Here is a 12,722-nt window from a genome sequence, read left to right as displayed (position 1 = left end):
TCCCTGGATGCCACTTGGTGGAAGGAGAGACCCAACCTCCACACTTATGCCATGGAGTATGCATTCACATGCACACACACAATACACACCACAATAAACAAAAGAGAAAATGTAAAAAAATAGTTAAAAATAAAGCAAAATGGGTTGGGGATTTAGCTCAGTGGTAGAATGCTTGCCTAGCAAGTACAAGGCCCTGGGTTCGATCCTCAGCTAAAAAAAAAAAAAAAAAAAAAAAAAAAAAAAGCAAAACAAAACAGACCTGCTGGCAAGGATGTAAAGAAAAGGGAACTCTTCTTCCAAAAGATTTATTTTATTTTTATGTATGTGCTTGTGAGTATGTCTGAGCACATGAGCACTTGTGCCCAAGGAGAAGGCATCAGATCCCCTGGAGCCTGAGTTACAGGTCATTGTGAGCTGCTGGATGTGGGTGCTGGGAACTGAACTTCAGTTCTCTGCAAGAGCAGCAATTAGCTGCTGAGACATCTCTCCAGCCTCCCCAAAATGGAGTTCCTAAACGTTTTTGGTGGGAAGGTAAGATACTACATTCCTTATGGAGACCAGTAAGGAGTTTTCTCAAATATCTATGCGTGGGTCTATCAGGTAATCCACAAATCGCATTTTTGAAAATATAATAGAAATGAAAGCATGTCAAGGAGATGGCTGTACATCCCATGCCTATTGTGGCACTGTATGTGATGACCGAGATGGAGATCAACCCAGACATCTGCTGACAGATGAATGGATCAGAATAGATGCTGTAGACAAGGGCCTGCAAGGAATGGATGGCATCCTGTGGTTTCTAGCAAAATGGATGAGTTAGAGGACATTAGCTTGAGTGAAATAAGTCAGACTCAGCAAGGCAAGCACTCTAGGTCCTTTCTTGTATGTGAAACTCAAAGAAAGCAGGAGTGAACGTGGAGTTGGAAGCCTCAGAGGCTGGGAGGAGGAGGGGAGAGAGGTTAGAGGAGGTTGGATAACAGGTACCCAAGCCTGGTCAGATAGCAAGAGTAAGGTCTAGTGCTGAATAGCACCATAACCTACTGCGGTGTAAAGAGCAGAAGGAGGAGCTCAAAACCTGGGGACAGAGGAAAGGAGGCAAAGGGAAGGAGAGGCTAATTACTATGACTTGATCCCCGATATATTCTGTAAGGTATCGAATCACCTCCCCCTGAGTTGATCATATATGTCTGATTAATAATAACCTCCTCCAAACAAAAAGTCAACCAAAGACTTAAAAGCTATGGAAATACTAGAAGAAAACATGGTGTAAATACACCATGACATTGAACTGGGAAAGGATTGTGGCAGCAAATGAAAAGTAGACATACGGGGCTGCGGCAAACCGAAAAGCTCCGGGACAGCAAAGGCGATGACCGTAAAGAGTACATACAAGAACTGTTTGAAAGCACACTCCTGATAAGGGCTAATATCTCAGATTTACAAGGAGTTCCAACAAGTCAGTAAAAACCCCACACAATCCTTAAAAACAAGCAAGAGCTCTCAATAGACATTGTCAAGAGGAGGTGTGCACCTGTCCGACAGTCCACAGGAATTTGCTCGGTGTTATTGTTAGGGAAATGCAAATCAGACTGTAAGGATGTAGCTCACTTCAATTAGAATGGCCTCTAGTAAAAAGACAACAAAGGCTTCTGTGGGGTAATATGGCAGATTGGATGCTGCCTTCTTGTGAGTGAGAAAGGGTTCAAGACAACATTTAAGAGCAGACTCCATTCCAAAGAGAGAAAGAGCGAGGAGCATCAGAAGTCACAGAGGGTGGCAGGACAGCTGAGAAGTCCAGAAAAACAGAAGGGTCTCTGGAAGAAAGAAGGGCACAGACTCTGGCTGTAGTGCCCTGGCTGTGGAAGCTCCATCGGTATCAACGATTCTCAGCCTGTGGGTTGTGGCCCCTTTGGAGGTCACATATCAGGCATCCTGTAGATCAGATGTTTTCATTCCATTATGACTCACAACAGTAGCAAAATGACAGTTATGAAGTAGCAACCAAGTGATTTTATGGTTAGGGGGGTGGTCACCACAACATGAGGAACTACACCAAAGGGTTGCAGCTTTGGGAAGGTTGAGAACCACTGCTCTACATGGGCGGCCTGGCAGGCCCACTGAAAAGAGATGGACAATTCCACCTACAGGGCGAGCACACCGTTCTTGTAAGACTCCATCAGGCTGGAGGTTTTGGTGAGACTGTGACTCCTCTATGACTGGGCAGCAGCTGGGCAGAGACCCATTTGGGTGCTTCTCAGAGGGCTGTGGGGGCACAGGTGACTGGAGCTTATTTAAGACTGACCCACCCTGAGGGTCTGACAATGACCCAGGCAGGTAGCCTGGGGCCAACTGCCACAGCCCTAGAGTGTCATGGTGAATGAGCAGAGACTAAAAAAAATGGCAACATTAGGATTGACATATGATGGGCTGGAGAAATGGCTCAGTGGTTAGGAGCACTGGCTGCTCTTCCAGAGGACCATGTTTCAACTCCCAGCACCCACATGGCTACACACACCTGCTTGCAATTCCAGTTCCAGGGAATCTGACTCCCTTTTATGGTCTCTGTGGGCACTGTCTGCACACGGTACATGGATACACATGCAAGTAAAACAGCCATACATATAACAACAACAACAACAACAACAACAACAACAACAACAACAATAACACCACATCACTCGAAGAAGCCAGGTGGCGGAGGAAGACTGGATGCCCTTTCTCACCATGGCTTCATACACCAAATGAAGCATGCATGAGAAAAGCCCCGGATACACAAGTGTGGAAGGGGTGAGTGCTATGTGAATGTCCTATAAAGGGTCACACACCTCATGGCTCGGCACTTTTTGGACCTTTTCCTCAGTTCACCAGCTTATTCCCATTCTCAGGAGTACTTTCTCTTTCTCTTTCTAACCATTCATCTTCAGTCTAGTTTGTTGCCCTTGGACACAAGAAACTGGGGATTTCAACACATGTCCCTGGGACACTTGGCTGGGTGCCCTGGTACTCCAATCCATGCCTATTACATCAGGAAATAGCTGTGAGAAGCAGTGGTGGGGAGGAGAAGGGCTGAACGCTGCTGAGATGTTTAGACAGCAGGAGACTGGGCCCGGGCATTGAACAGTACAGAGGTCAGTAGCATGGCCCTATGAGGCTAGGAAATGACCTCATCACCTGAAGTCAGGAGTGACATCTGGATCTACCTTTCTGCCGCACAGTTTACAGGTGGGACTCAGAACTCTGAAGCTTCCTTAAGCACTGGACTTCTATGGCCTCATCCCTCCCCCAGGATGTTCAATGCTCTGTGGATTTAAAAGCATGGAGACTAAGTCTGAGCAGCTGTTAGTGTTTCTTTTGCTTCCTCTACCCCTCAGCACACCCAGAGGATGTCCCTTGGTTAGCACCTGGGCCGCTCCAGTGTGAATGAACTGGTGAATCTCAGGAGCATGGGAGAATCTGTCTTGCCCACTGGCTGCAAAGCTAAGGATGGGTGACAGAGGCCCCTAGTGTTACCAAGCCCTGGAGGTCCTACTGCCTGGTGTTTCTTTGGGCAGGGTTCTGGAGAGGAACAAATAAAACAAGAGAAAGAGACTGGTAGACAAGATGGTATTTAAGTCCGGGTTTGGGAAAATGGAGTAGAGTCTTTCATAGAAGAACATTTCCCATTTTCAGAAGAGGAAAGAACCTCTCAGGGGTGATGGATGGAAAATTTCTAGGCTTGGAGAAATTCTTTGTGGGATTTGTAGGGTGGAGACTTGGTATAGCTTGCTCTTTGAAATTCCACTTTAGACCAAGTTCTTGTTAACACACTCATTTTGCAAGTGAATAAGAAAAGGTGTCAAGCAATGGAAAAAGGGATCATAAGCAACGATTGGGGAAGAGGCAGGCAACAGGGCTCCCTTTGCACTAGCATCAGAGCCCAGCCAAAAAAGGCTGGTCCTTTCTGGTATCGTGCAGTTTCTTCTTTATAAATTCATTTTTGTTCTCGCTCTGTAACTTCCAGTCTGCTCTGCTACACTGCTATACAGGGAAAGATGTTCCCAGAGCAAAGACAGCTCTGGAGGACACCTGACACCTGACTAGTCTGGGTTTAGTATCAGCCTAAATGAAGTTTGGTTTCCCCTCTCTGGGTGGTAGTGGGAATTGAGTACCCAAGAGTAGACTCCTCACTAAGAAAACTCCCCAAATAATGCTGGGAGAGCTATCCAAACCAACAGTGCAGCAAATTGCAAACCAAGAAACACTAAAAAGACAAGGCCACCCAGCACCTCCAAAAGATCCTAACTCCTTGGTTCTGAACACAAAGATACAGAAATGGTTGAAATGCTAGACAAAGAATTCAAAAGTCTACTTACAAAAATGATCAGTGACTTCAAAGAGGAAACAAACAGCTGATGAATGACGCAGGACAAGCTCAGGATATGGGAAAGAAAGTCATATAAGAGAGAAGATATTGGCCACACTGGATAAGAAATTCAGCAGGGAAATTGAGGTTTTTGAAAAACACACTGAAAATAAATATTGGAAGCAAAACATGATTAAATAAAAACCAGTAAAAATATCACCAGTAGATGATGCCATCAGGGAGGGGAAAGAGCATAAAGAATGAAAGACAGTTTGAGAAAATATTGCTTGTCTGTCTGTCTGTCTAGCAATCTAACTATCTATTACCTAGAGAATAAAGTAAAAACTAAGCATGACCACAGCTCACAGTAACTATGGAACGTGGTCAGAGACCAAACTGAAGTATTCGTGGAATAGAAAAGGAGGTGAGATAAGATGACGGTGGAAATGGGAAAGAGGAGGGCTCTTCAGGGACGGGGAGGTCGAGGGAAGTAACAGGGACACAACTGATCTGATGGGGAAAAGGGGAAATGGGGCTCTTTGGGGAGGGAGCAGGGATAAATGTGGGGGAAGAGGGAGGTAGATAAAATAACAATATGAATGGCTGAAAAGCCACAAGGAATCATAATATTGACTATTTATCACCCCCAAACCTAAAATGCATGTACTTTAGTATATAAATAAACATATTTAGGTTAAATGAATTTTTTCATCTGGGCTTATGGAGCGCCCTCCTAACAAGACATGAGAAGCTTTCTTTTGAATGTTGGCCAAGGTTGTCTAAGAGACTCCCAAAACATAGAGCCTCTTTTAGTTGCCTTTCATTACCCCCAGAGGTGGAAGTAAGTCCCCTTCCCTGAAGATGCCATGCACTTTAGAAACAGGGCCCAGAAACCCCTGGCCTGGAACTGATCTGAATGCCCCCTTCCTGTGGACTAGTTTTCATAGTACCAGAAGGCACCATGTAAGCTTCCAAGTGGGGAGGAAACCAAAAGTCCTACCTAGCTATGATGCCTGTGAAACTACATAAATGACCAGTATAGGAGGATAACCCTACTGGGGACAGTAGTGGTATACGTACTTCGGTGGTAACCAACAGCTCTAATTGGTTAAGACTGGCTCAATAAGAAGGAGAGCATTGATAACTACTGGAAACCTAGAAAACTACTCAGTGCTAGTGAAATCATGGTTATTGAAGGAGAATCTACAACCACTAACTTACTAAACCAGCATAATCCCTGTCAATGGTCAATAGACATTTATCCTTACACCCACAGAAGTGTACTCTTCACCCCTCATCAAGGAAACTTCTTTTTGTGACAGATGGAGACCACTGCAGATCATCACAATCAATCAATATGCAGAGTTGTGGAGCCCAGTCCCAGTGGATACATCTAAGAAACACCGCCACACCTAAGGCTCAGTGGACACTGTGGAAGATGATAGGAAGAGCCAGAGGATCAGGGACTTTGTGTGGGATTGTGTCTCCTAGTAATATCAGAAGTGACACCCATAAAGTCTCACCAACGTGACTGCCCAAATGTGAGCTGAACAAGGATGGCACCAACAAACACATCAAACTGCCCAGGGAAAAGCTCACAGGAACTCCAAGATCTACGGCAACAGAGTGAAGCTGGGAACGGAAGTAGCCCTCTCCAGGGAAGAGCACACCAACTGGCTGTCCAGTGCCAAATGTCAGCCCCCCCAAACCACACAAGTAATGTATGGACTCAACAGGTTACATTAAGGAATATATATGTATATATAAATCTATGCATGCATGCAATAGCAATTGATTGAAAAGGAGAGGCCATGAATTTGGAGAAGAATAGGAAGTATTTACAGGGAGAAAAGGGAAGTGTGGAATGTAATTAAATTACAGTCCCAAAAATAAACAACAAGAAAGTGCCACCCCCCAAAAAAATAAGCAAACATGACCACAACTCACAACAAATCCAGGACGTGATCAGGGACTAAACTGAGGACTCCATGGGGCAGAAAGAGAACTCATAGAAAAATCAAGGGTGGTACTGTGGAGAGGGTCAGTGACAAGACCCACAAGTACGAGAACCTGAGTTTGGATCCTCAGAACCCATGGAAAAACCATGTGACTAAGCATGCATTTGTAACCACAGTGCCAAGAAGGTGTGGTGTGTACAGAGACAGGAAGATCCTGAAGCACATTGGTAAGCCACCCTAGATGACCTCTCACCTCTAGCATGCACACACACACACACACACACACATGCAGACACACACTCACCATGACCTAAGGACATAGAAAATCTACTCAATGAAAGTACAGCAGAAAATCCCCAAAATCTAGGGAAAGAAATGGGCACCCAAGGGATAGAGGCATTTAGAACTATAGATATGGCCAGAGGAAAAAATGTTCCATGACACATTGTAGTCAAAATGTTAAGACTGTAAAACATGGAAAAACAATAAAATCTGCCGAAGGAAAACACCAACTTGCTTACAAAGCTGAACCCATCAGAATAACATCAGACTTTTCAGCAGAGACCCTAAAAGCCAGGAAAAGCATGGAATGATTTATTTCAAGGTCTGAAGCCAAGATTGTTATACCTAGCCAAGTTAGCCTCGAAAGTTGACATGGAAATAAAGACATTTCAGGCAAAGCACAGGTTAGAGCAGTTTATTACCTCCAAGCCAAGAGTACAGGGGACACGTGAATGGATCCTACACAGAGAGAAGGAACAAGACTATTTCATCCATACACAGGAAAGAATTTTATGAGAAGAATAAATGCACAAAGGAGACCTAGGACAGAGTCAATATTGTCCACCCTTGTCAGCCAGTAAACCCCCACTCTGAATAGGGGACACAGGTGATAAAAATAGGGGAGGCCATAGCTGAGGTGGGGGTTGGAGGGGGACCTAATGGACGTGTTGTCAAACTGCATTCTGACATTCCTGTTTCTGTCCACAGATGAGTTCTGGCCCAGTCTCTGTCAGAGAACCTTTTTACTACATCAGCTGGCAATTAATGCAGAAGCCTATAACTGGCCAAGTGTAAGCGACAGTGGAGTGCCATCCCTAAACAAGACAGTTCTGTTACCCCTTTCAAGGCTCAGGGAACATTGCAGAAGAGGGTGTAGGAAGATTACAAGAGCTGGGGTTGGGAAGAAAGGTCATGACGCAGCCAACAACCTCGACTCACTGTGGCTGTGGTTATCTGTATAAGACCTGCATAAACTTTCCTTTTGCGTCTGTCCACAGCCGTGAGTATTTCCAGGCTTCAGAAGAGGCTTGCCTCTTGTGTCTTCCACTGTGATAAAAAGGTCTGGTGGGACTCCAATGAGACCAATGAAATTGCCAATGAACTCCTTCCAGCAGATCTGGAAGTTGAACAGAGATGGGCTGATCATCTGGAAGCCTGTGACTGTCCATTCCTGGGCTCGATGCCAGACAAACACTTTGGCTCGATGGAAGGGCAGCCATGTGGGCATAGAGAAGTGGAAGGGTATTGCCAATGCTCGAATGGCTGAGAAAGTGACCTGGATGAGAAGGATGAAAATCCTGTGCTGGCTTCTTAGGAGATACCACGAGTCTAAGAAGATTCACTACCATATGTTTCACAGCCTGTACCTGAAGGTCAAAGGGAATGTATTAAAAAACAAGCAGATTTTCATGGAGCACATCTACAGATTGGATGCAGACAAGGCCTGCAAGAAGCTCCTGGCTGACCAGGCTGAGGCTCACAGGTCTAAGACCAAAGAAGCACAAAAGCTCCAGGAGGAGCATCTCCAAGCCAAGAAGGAGGAGATCAAGACTGTCCAAGGAGGAAGAGACCCAGAAATAAAGCTTCCCTCATGTCTGTGCATAGTGGCCTGACATAGATCAGTCATTAAAATAAAACACACCTTAAAATAATAATAATAATAATAATAATAATAATAATAATAATAATAATTCATGGATAGTAGAGGGACTCATGAGACCCCCCACCTCTCTCAGGGGGACAACTGGAAATCAATGTTTGCTGGTGGCAGGGGGCCAGGAATCATTTTCTTTGGTGGTAAAGTTGTCTTTGCTCCACTGAACAGCTTCCCAGCCATGCTTGGGCAGCTAACACTTACAGGCACGAAAGTAGGAGGTGGGATGTGTTGAGAAGAAGGGTTACAATGGAAGAGGGGGAGCAGACGGGGTGGGGTGAGATGGGAGATGGTGAGTGCGAATGATTAAATTCATTATATGAATCTCTGAAAATGCTAAACTATAAAAAATTAAAAAGACACCCCCCCCCCAAAAAAAAACCCAGGAAAAGAATAGACAAAATGACAGGAATCAGCAAACCTCAGTCATGATTATCCCTAAATATAAGCAGTGTTAACTACTCAAATAAAAGACCCGGACTGGCCATCTGTATGTTAAAAGATTAGATCCCACTGCTGTTTTCCCAGCAATGCACTTTACTGGCAATGACATCAGAAGGCTGGGAGTGAGAAGATGGATGTCGATAAATCAAGCAAATAAATAGCAGCTGAAAACAACACACACACACACACACACACACACACACACACACACACACACATACATATATATTGAAGTCATCTACTATTACTGGTTTTGGACTTGACTGTCTATGTCCAGTAGTGTTTGTTCATATGTGTGTGTGTGTGTGTGTGTGTGTGTGTGTGTGTGTGTATCTGATAAAGTAGACTTCAAAGTCAAAATTAGTCTAGCTGTTTAGACATCTATTTCATAGAACAAACATTACTGGACATAGATAGTCAAGTCCAAAACCAGTAATAGTAGATGACTTCAAGACTTCAATATTCTGCTCATCAATAGATAAATCATTCAGACAAAAAAAAAGATGCTACAGAATTAAACATCATCACAGATAAAAGGGACTTAACAGATATTTATCCAAAATATTGAATAACAGCTACAGAATGCAGAATATTCTCAGAAGCCTATGAGATAGTCCCTAAAACAGACCACATTTTACACCCTAAAACAAATCTAAAACATGAGAAAAAAGTCAAAATAATTTTTTACATCTTATCAGATTTTAGCGGAATAAAACTAGAGATGAATAGCAAAGAAAAACAACAGGAGCTATGCAAATATACGGAGCTTGACCAATACACCCTTGAAGGATTGATGGACCATTGAAGAAATCAGGGAAGAGGTTAAAAAAAAAATCTCCAAATCAAATAGAATGAAAGTAGAACTTACCAGAACCTTTGGGATACAGCAAAGGTAGTTCTAAGGGAGATGTTTATAATTATGAGTGCCTACATTAAAATAACAGAGAAATTAAATGATGTAGTGACTCATCTTAAGATCTTAAAGATGCAAGAACAAGCTAACTCTGCTAGTCAATAGATGAAAAGAAATACAGGAAGAAATAAAAGGAAGGAGACGAAAAACAATATAAAGAATCAATAGAAGAAAGTTGATTTGTTGAGAAAGACAATATGATTGGCAAGTCTTAGCCAAACTAACCCAAAGAAAGAGAAGACCTAAATTTGTAATATTAGCCATGAAAAGGGGACATTAAAATAGATAACAATGAAATCCAGAAGATCTTAGAGAGTGTTTTGGAAATTTATATTCCAATAAATTGGAATCTCTAAAAGAGGTGAATAATTTCCTACCCGCGTATGACCTGCTGAAACGGAAACAAGAGGATGTGACGAGTTTGAACAGATTTACTGTAGATGAAGAAACAAGACTGAAACAGCCACTGGTCTCTCTGAGAGAAGCTCAAGAGCAGGCAGATGCACTACTGGGTTCCTATTGATGTGTGAGGCAGAGCTAACGTAGGTGCTCCTCAAGCTGGGCCCTCAAGGTAAGAGGCAAGCTGTGCAGCCAATGTCATCTTATAAAGTCACTGTTATCTTGATGGCAAAGCTAAGTAAGCACATAAGACATAAAGGAAACTATAGACCAATTCCCCTAACAGACGCAGATGAAAACATTCTCACGAAATACTCGAAAACTGAACTCAACAGCACACTAAAAAGACATCATGACCAAGTTGGTTGTAATGTCTGGCATGCGAGGATGACTCGACACATGCAAACTAACAAAGGTAACTCAACCCAAAGATACAGTGGCAGAAATGTATGAATCATCTCAGTGCATGTAGAAATTTTAACATCCCTTCATGATGAGAGACCTGAAGAAATTATGAACATCGAAATAATGAAGCTGTCCAGGACAAAATTCTACCCCAAGTAACGTGGAAAGACCAGAAGCAATCCTTCTAAAACCAGGATCTCTGCTCTCTCATCTCTCAACATAAAGACTGGAGTCTCAGCTAGAGCTACGGGCTGTATGAGTTACTTTTCTGTTTGCATGATAAAACACCATGACCAAAGCAACTTATAGAAGAAAGGCTTCTGTTTTGGGATATTTGATTGCACTGTGAAACCAGAGACTGTGTTAATAAAATCAGCCTTGGATAGGAGGGTAGAGCCAGCAACTAGTTGACAGGAATTAGCCATAGAGAGTAGGAGGGCCCAGGGAGACAGAGAGAGGCACAGGAAGGAGGAGGGAGGGACTTGGAGTTTCTCAGTCTTTTTGGTTTGGGACTCCTGGAGAGACGGTCTCTTGCTGGGTCTCTGGCCCAAAAGGAAGGTCGTCTGGTTGTTTCTTGGCCTCTCTGAGCTAGCAGGTTTTCACCCCAACATCTGACTCCCAAGTTATTATTGGTAAATAGAACTATAGAGACTTAGTTAAAAACTACATCAACGATGGAGCTGGTGCTGGTGGGGCTGGAAATTCCACCAGACTCAGGCCTAAGTGGCAGGGTGCTGTGGGGCCATGGAGTCTCAGTAGATTCAGAGGTCACCCCAAATTCCATGCTCTGATGTGGTAAGAGCTTGATGAAGTTTGTATAGTAAGAGAACAAGAAGGTGATAAATCAAGGTGCTTTTCAAACACTTGGTGGAAACATAAGGTTGATGGGTTACAGCTGCTATTGTCCTGAGATGTTGTGTGGGGTGTTTAGTTGGCTGGGAATGAGGGGTCTGTTTCTACAGTCTAAAGAATTTACCAAATGGTCACAAACACATTAGGTCACACACAGAAGGGAGACATAATGTCTTTTTAAAAAGCTAAAGATGTCCCAAGCTAACTTGGCTGTGGACTTGCAACATTCCAACCTCTCAAATTGACTTATTAATTGGCTCTGCAGAAGGTTCAGTGGATGGTGAGGTTCCTGTCAGAAGTTTTCCTTCACAGTCCCCCAATGACCAAGCATCACATCTGTTCACAAAGAGCCCAGATATTAACTTTCTCTCACTGCTAGGAATGCCCATTCCCAGGATCTGATAGAGATGAGGCTGAGTAGCAGGCAGGAGAGCAGTTTTCCTGAGAGAGGGCCAGCTGGTGAAGCCATTCCAAAAGGGACTTGTGATGATGATGATGATGATGATGATGATGATGATGATGATTTGGTTTTTCGAGACAGGGTCTCTCTGTGTAGTTTTGGTGCCTGTCCTGGATCTCGTTCTGTAGACCAGGCTGGTCTTGAACTCAGAGATCCGCCTGGCTCTGCCCCTGAGTGCTTGGATTAAAGGTGAGTGCCACCACTGCCATCTAGGGAAGATTGATCTTTAGTATCTAAATTATCTTAAACCTTATTTGGATACTGACTTGATCTGTTTTATTATTTTGGTATTGTACCAGATTTTAGTTAGAGGAGAAGTGAATAGTTACATTAATGGAAGAGATTGGGTAGTAGCATAGATTTTTTTTTTTTTAATGTGTATAGGTGTTTGTCTGCGTGTATGTCTGTGCACGTCTGTGTGCCTGGTGCCCAAGAAGGACAGAAGATGTTGAATCCCTTGGAACTGGAGTTACAGATAGTTGTGGGTGCACAGAATTGAACCTGGGTCCTTGGGAAGAAGAGCCAGTGCTCCTAACCACTGAGCCACCTCTCCAGCCCCAATATAGTGTTTTATTTTTTTGGGGGGGGGTTCGAGATAGGGTTTCTCTGTGTAGCTTTGCACCTTTCCTGTAACTCACTCTGTAGACCAGGCTGGCCTCAGACTCACAGAAATCTGCCTGCCTCTGCCTCCCGAGTGCTGGGATTAAAGGTGTGCGCCACCATCGCCCGGCCAATATAGTATTCTTTAAAAATACTTGCACACCTTTAATCCCAGCACTCAGGAGGCAGAACCAGGCGGATCTCTGTGAGTTCCAGGCCAGCCTGGGCTACAGGATGAGATCCAGGACAGGTACCAAAACTACACAGAGAAACCCTGTCTTGAAACAAACAAACAAAACCAAAAAAACTTTTAACCGGGATTGTCTTTTCCTCATGTACCAACAATTATTATTAATGATGAGGGTAGAAAACAGGAGGTCAGATCTGTTATAAATTTGAATTTTGTATTTCTT

General features: G+C 43.6%; 1 pseudogene; it reads left to right on the top strand.

Annotated features, from left to right (window-relative positions):
* The first annotated feature begins 4,693 nt into the window (after positions 1–4,693).
* On the top strand, positions 4,694–8,163 carry LOC118595302 (annotated as a pseudogene).
* Positions 8,164–12,722: the final 4,559 nt, after the last annotated feature.

The sequence above is a fragment of the Onychomys torridus genome, chromosome 14 (genome assembly GCF_903995425.1).
Source record: "Onychomys torridus chromosome 14, mOncTor1.1, whole genome shotgun sequence".
NCBI lineage: Eukaryota > Metazoa > Chordata > Mammalia > Rodentia > Cricetidae > Onychomys > Onychomys torridus.
Note: the sequence above shows the minus strand (reverse complement) of the source record. Positions and strands in the feature narration are given on the sequence as shown.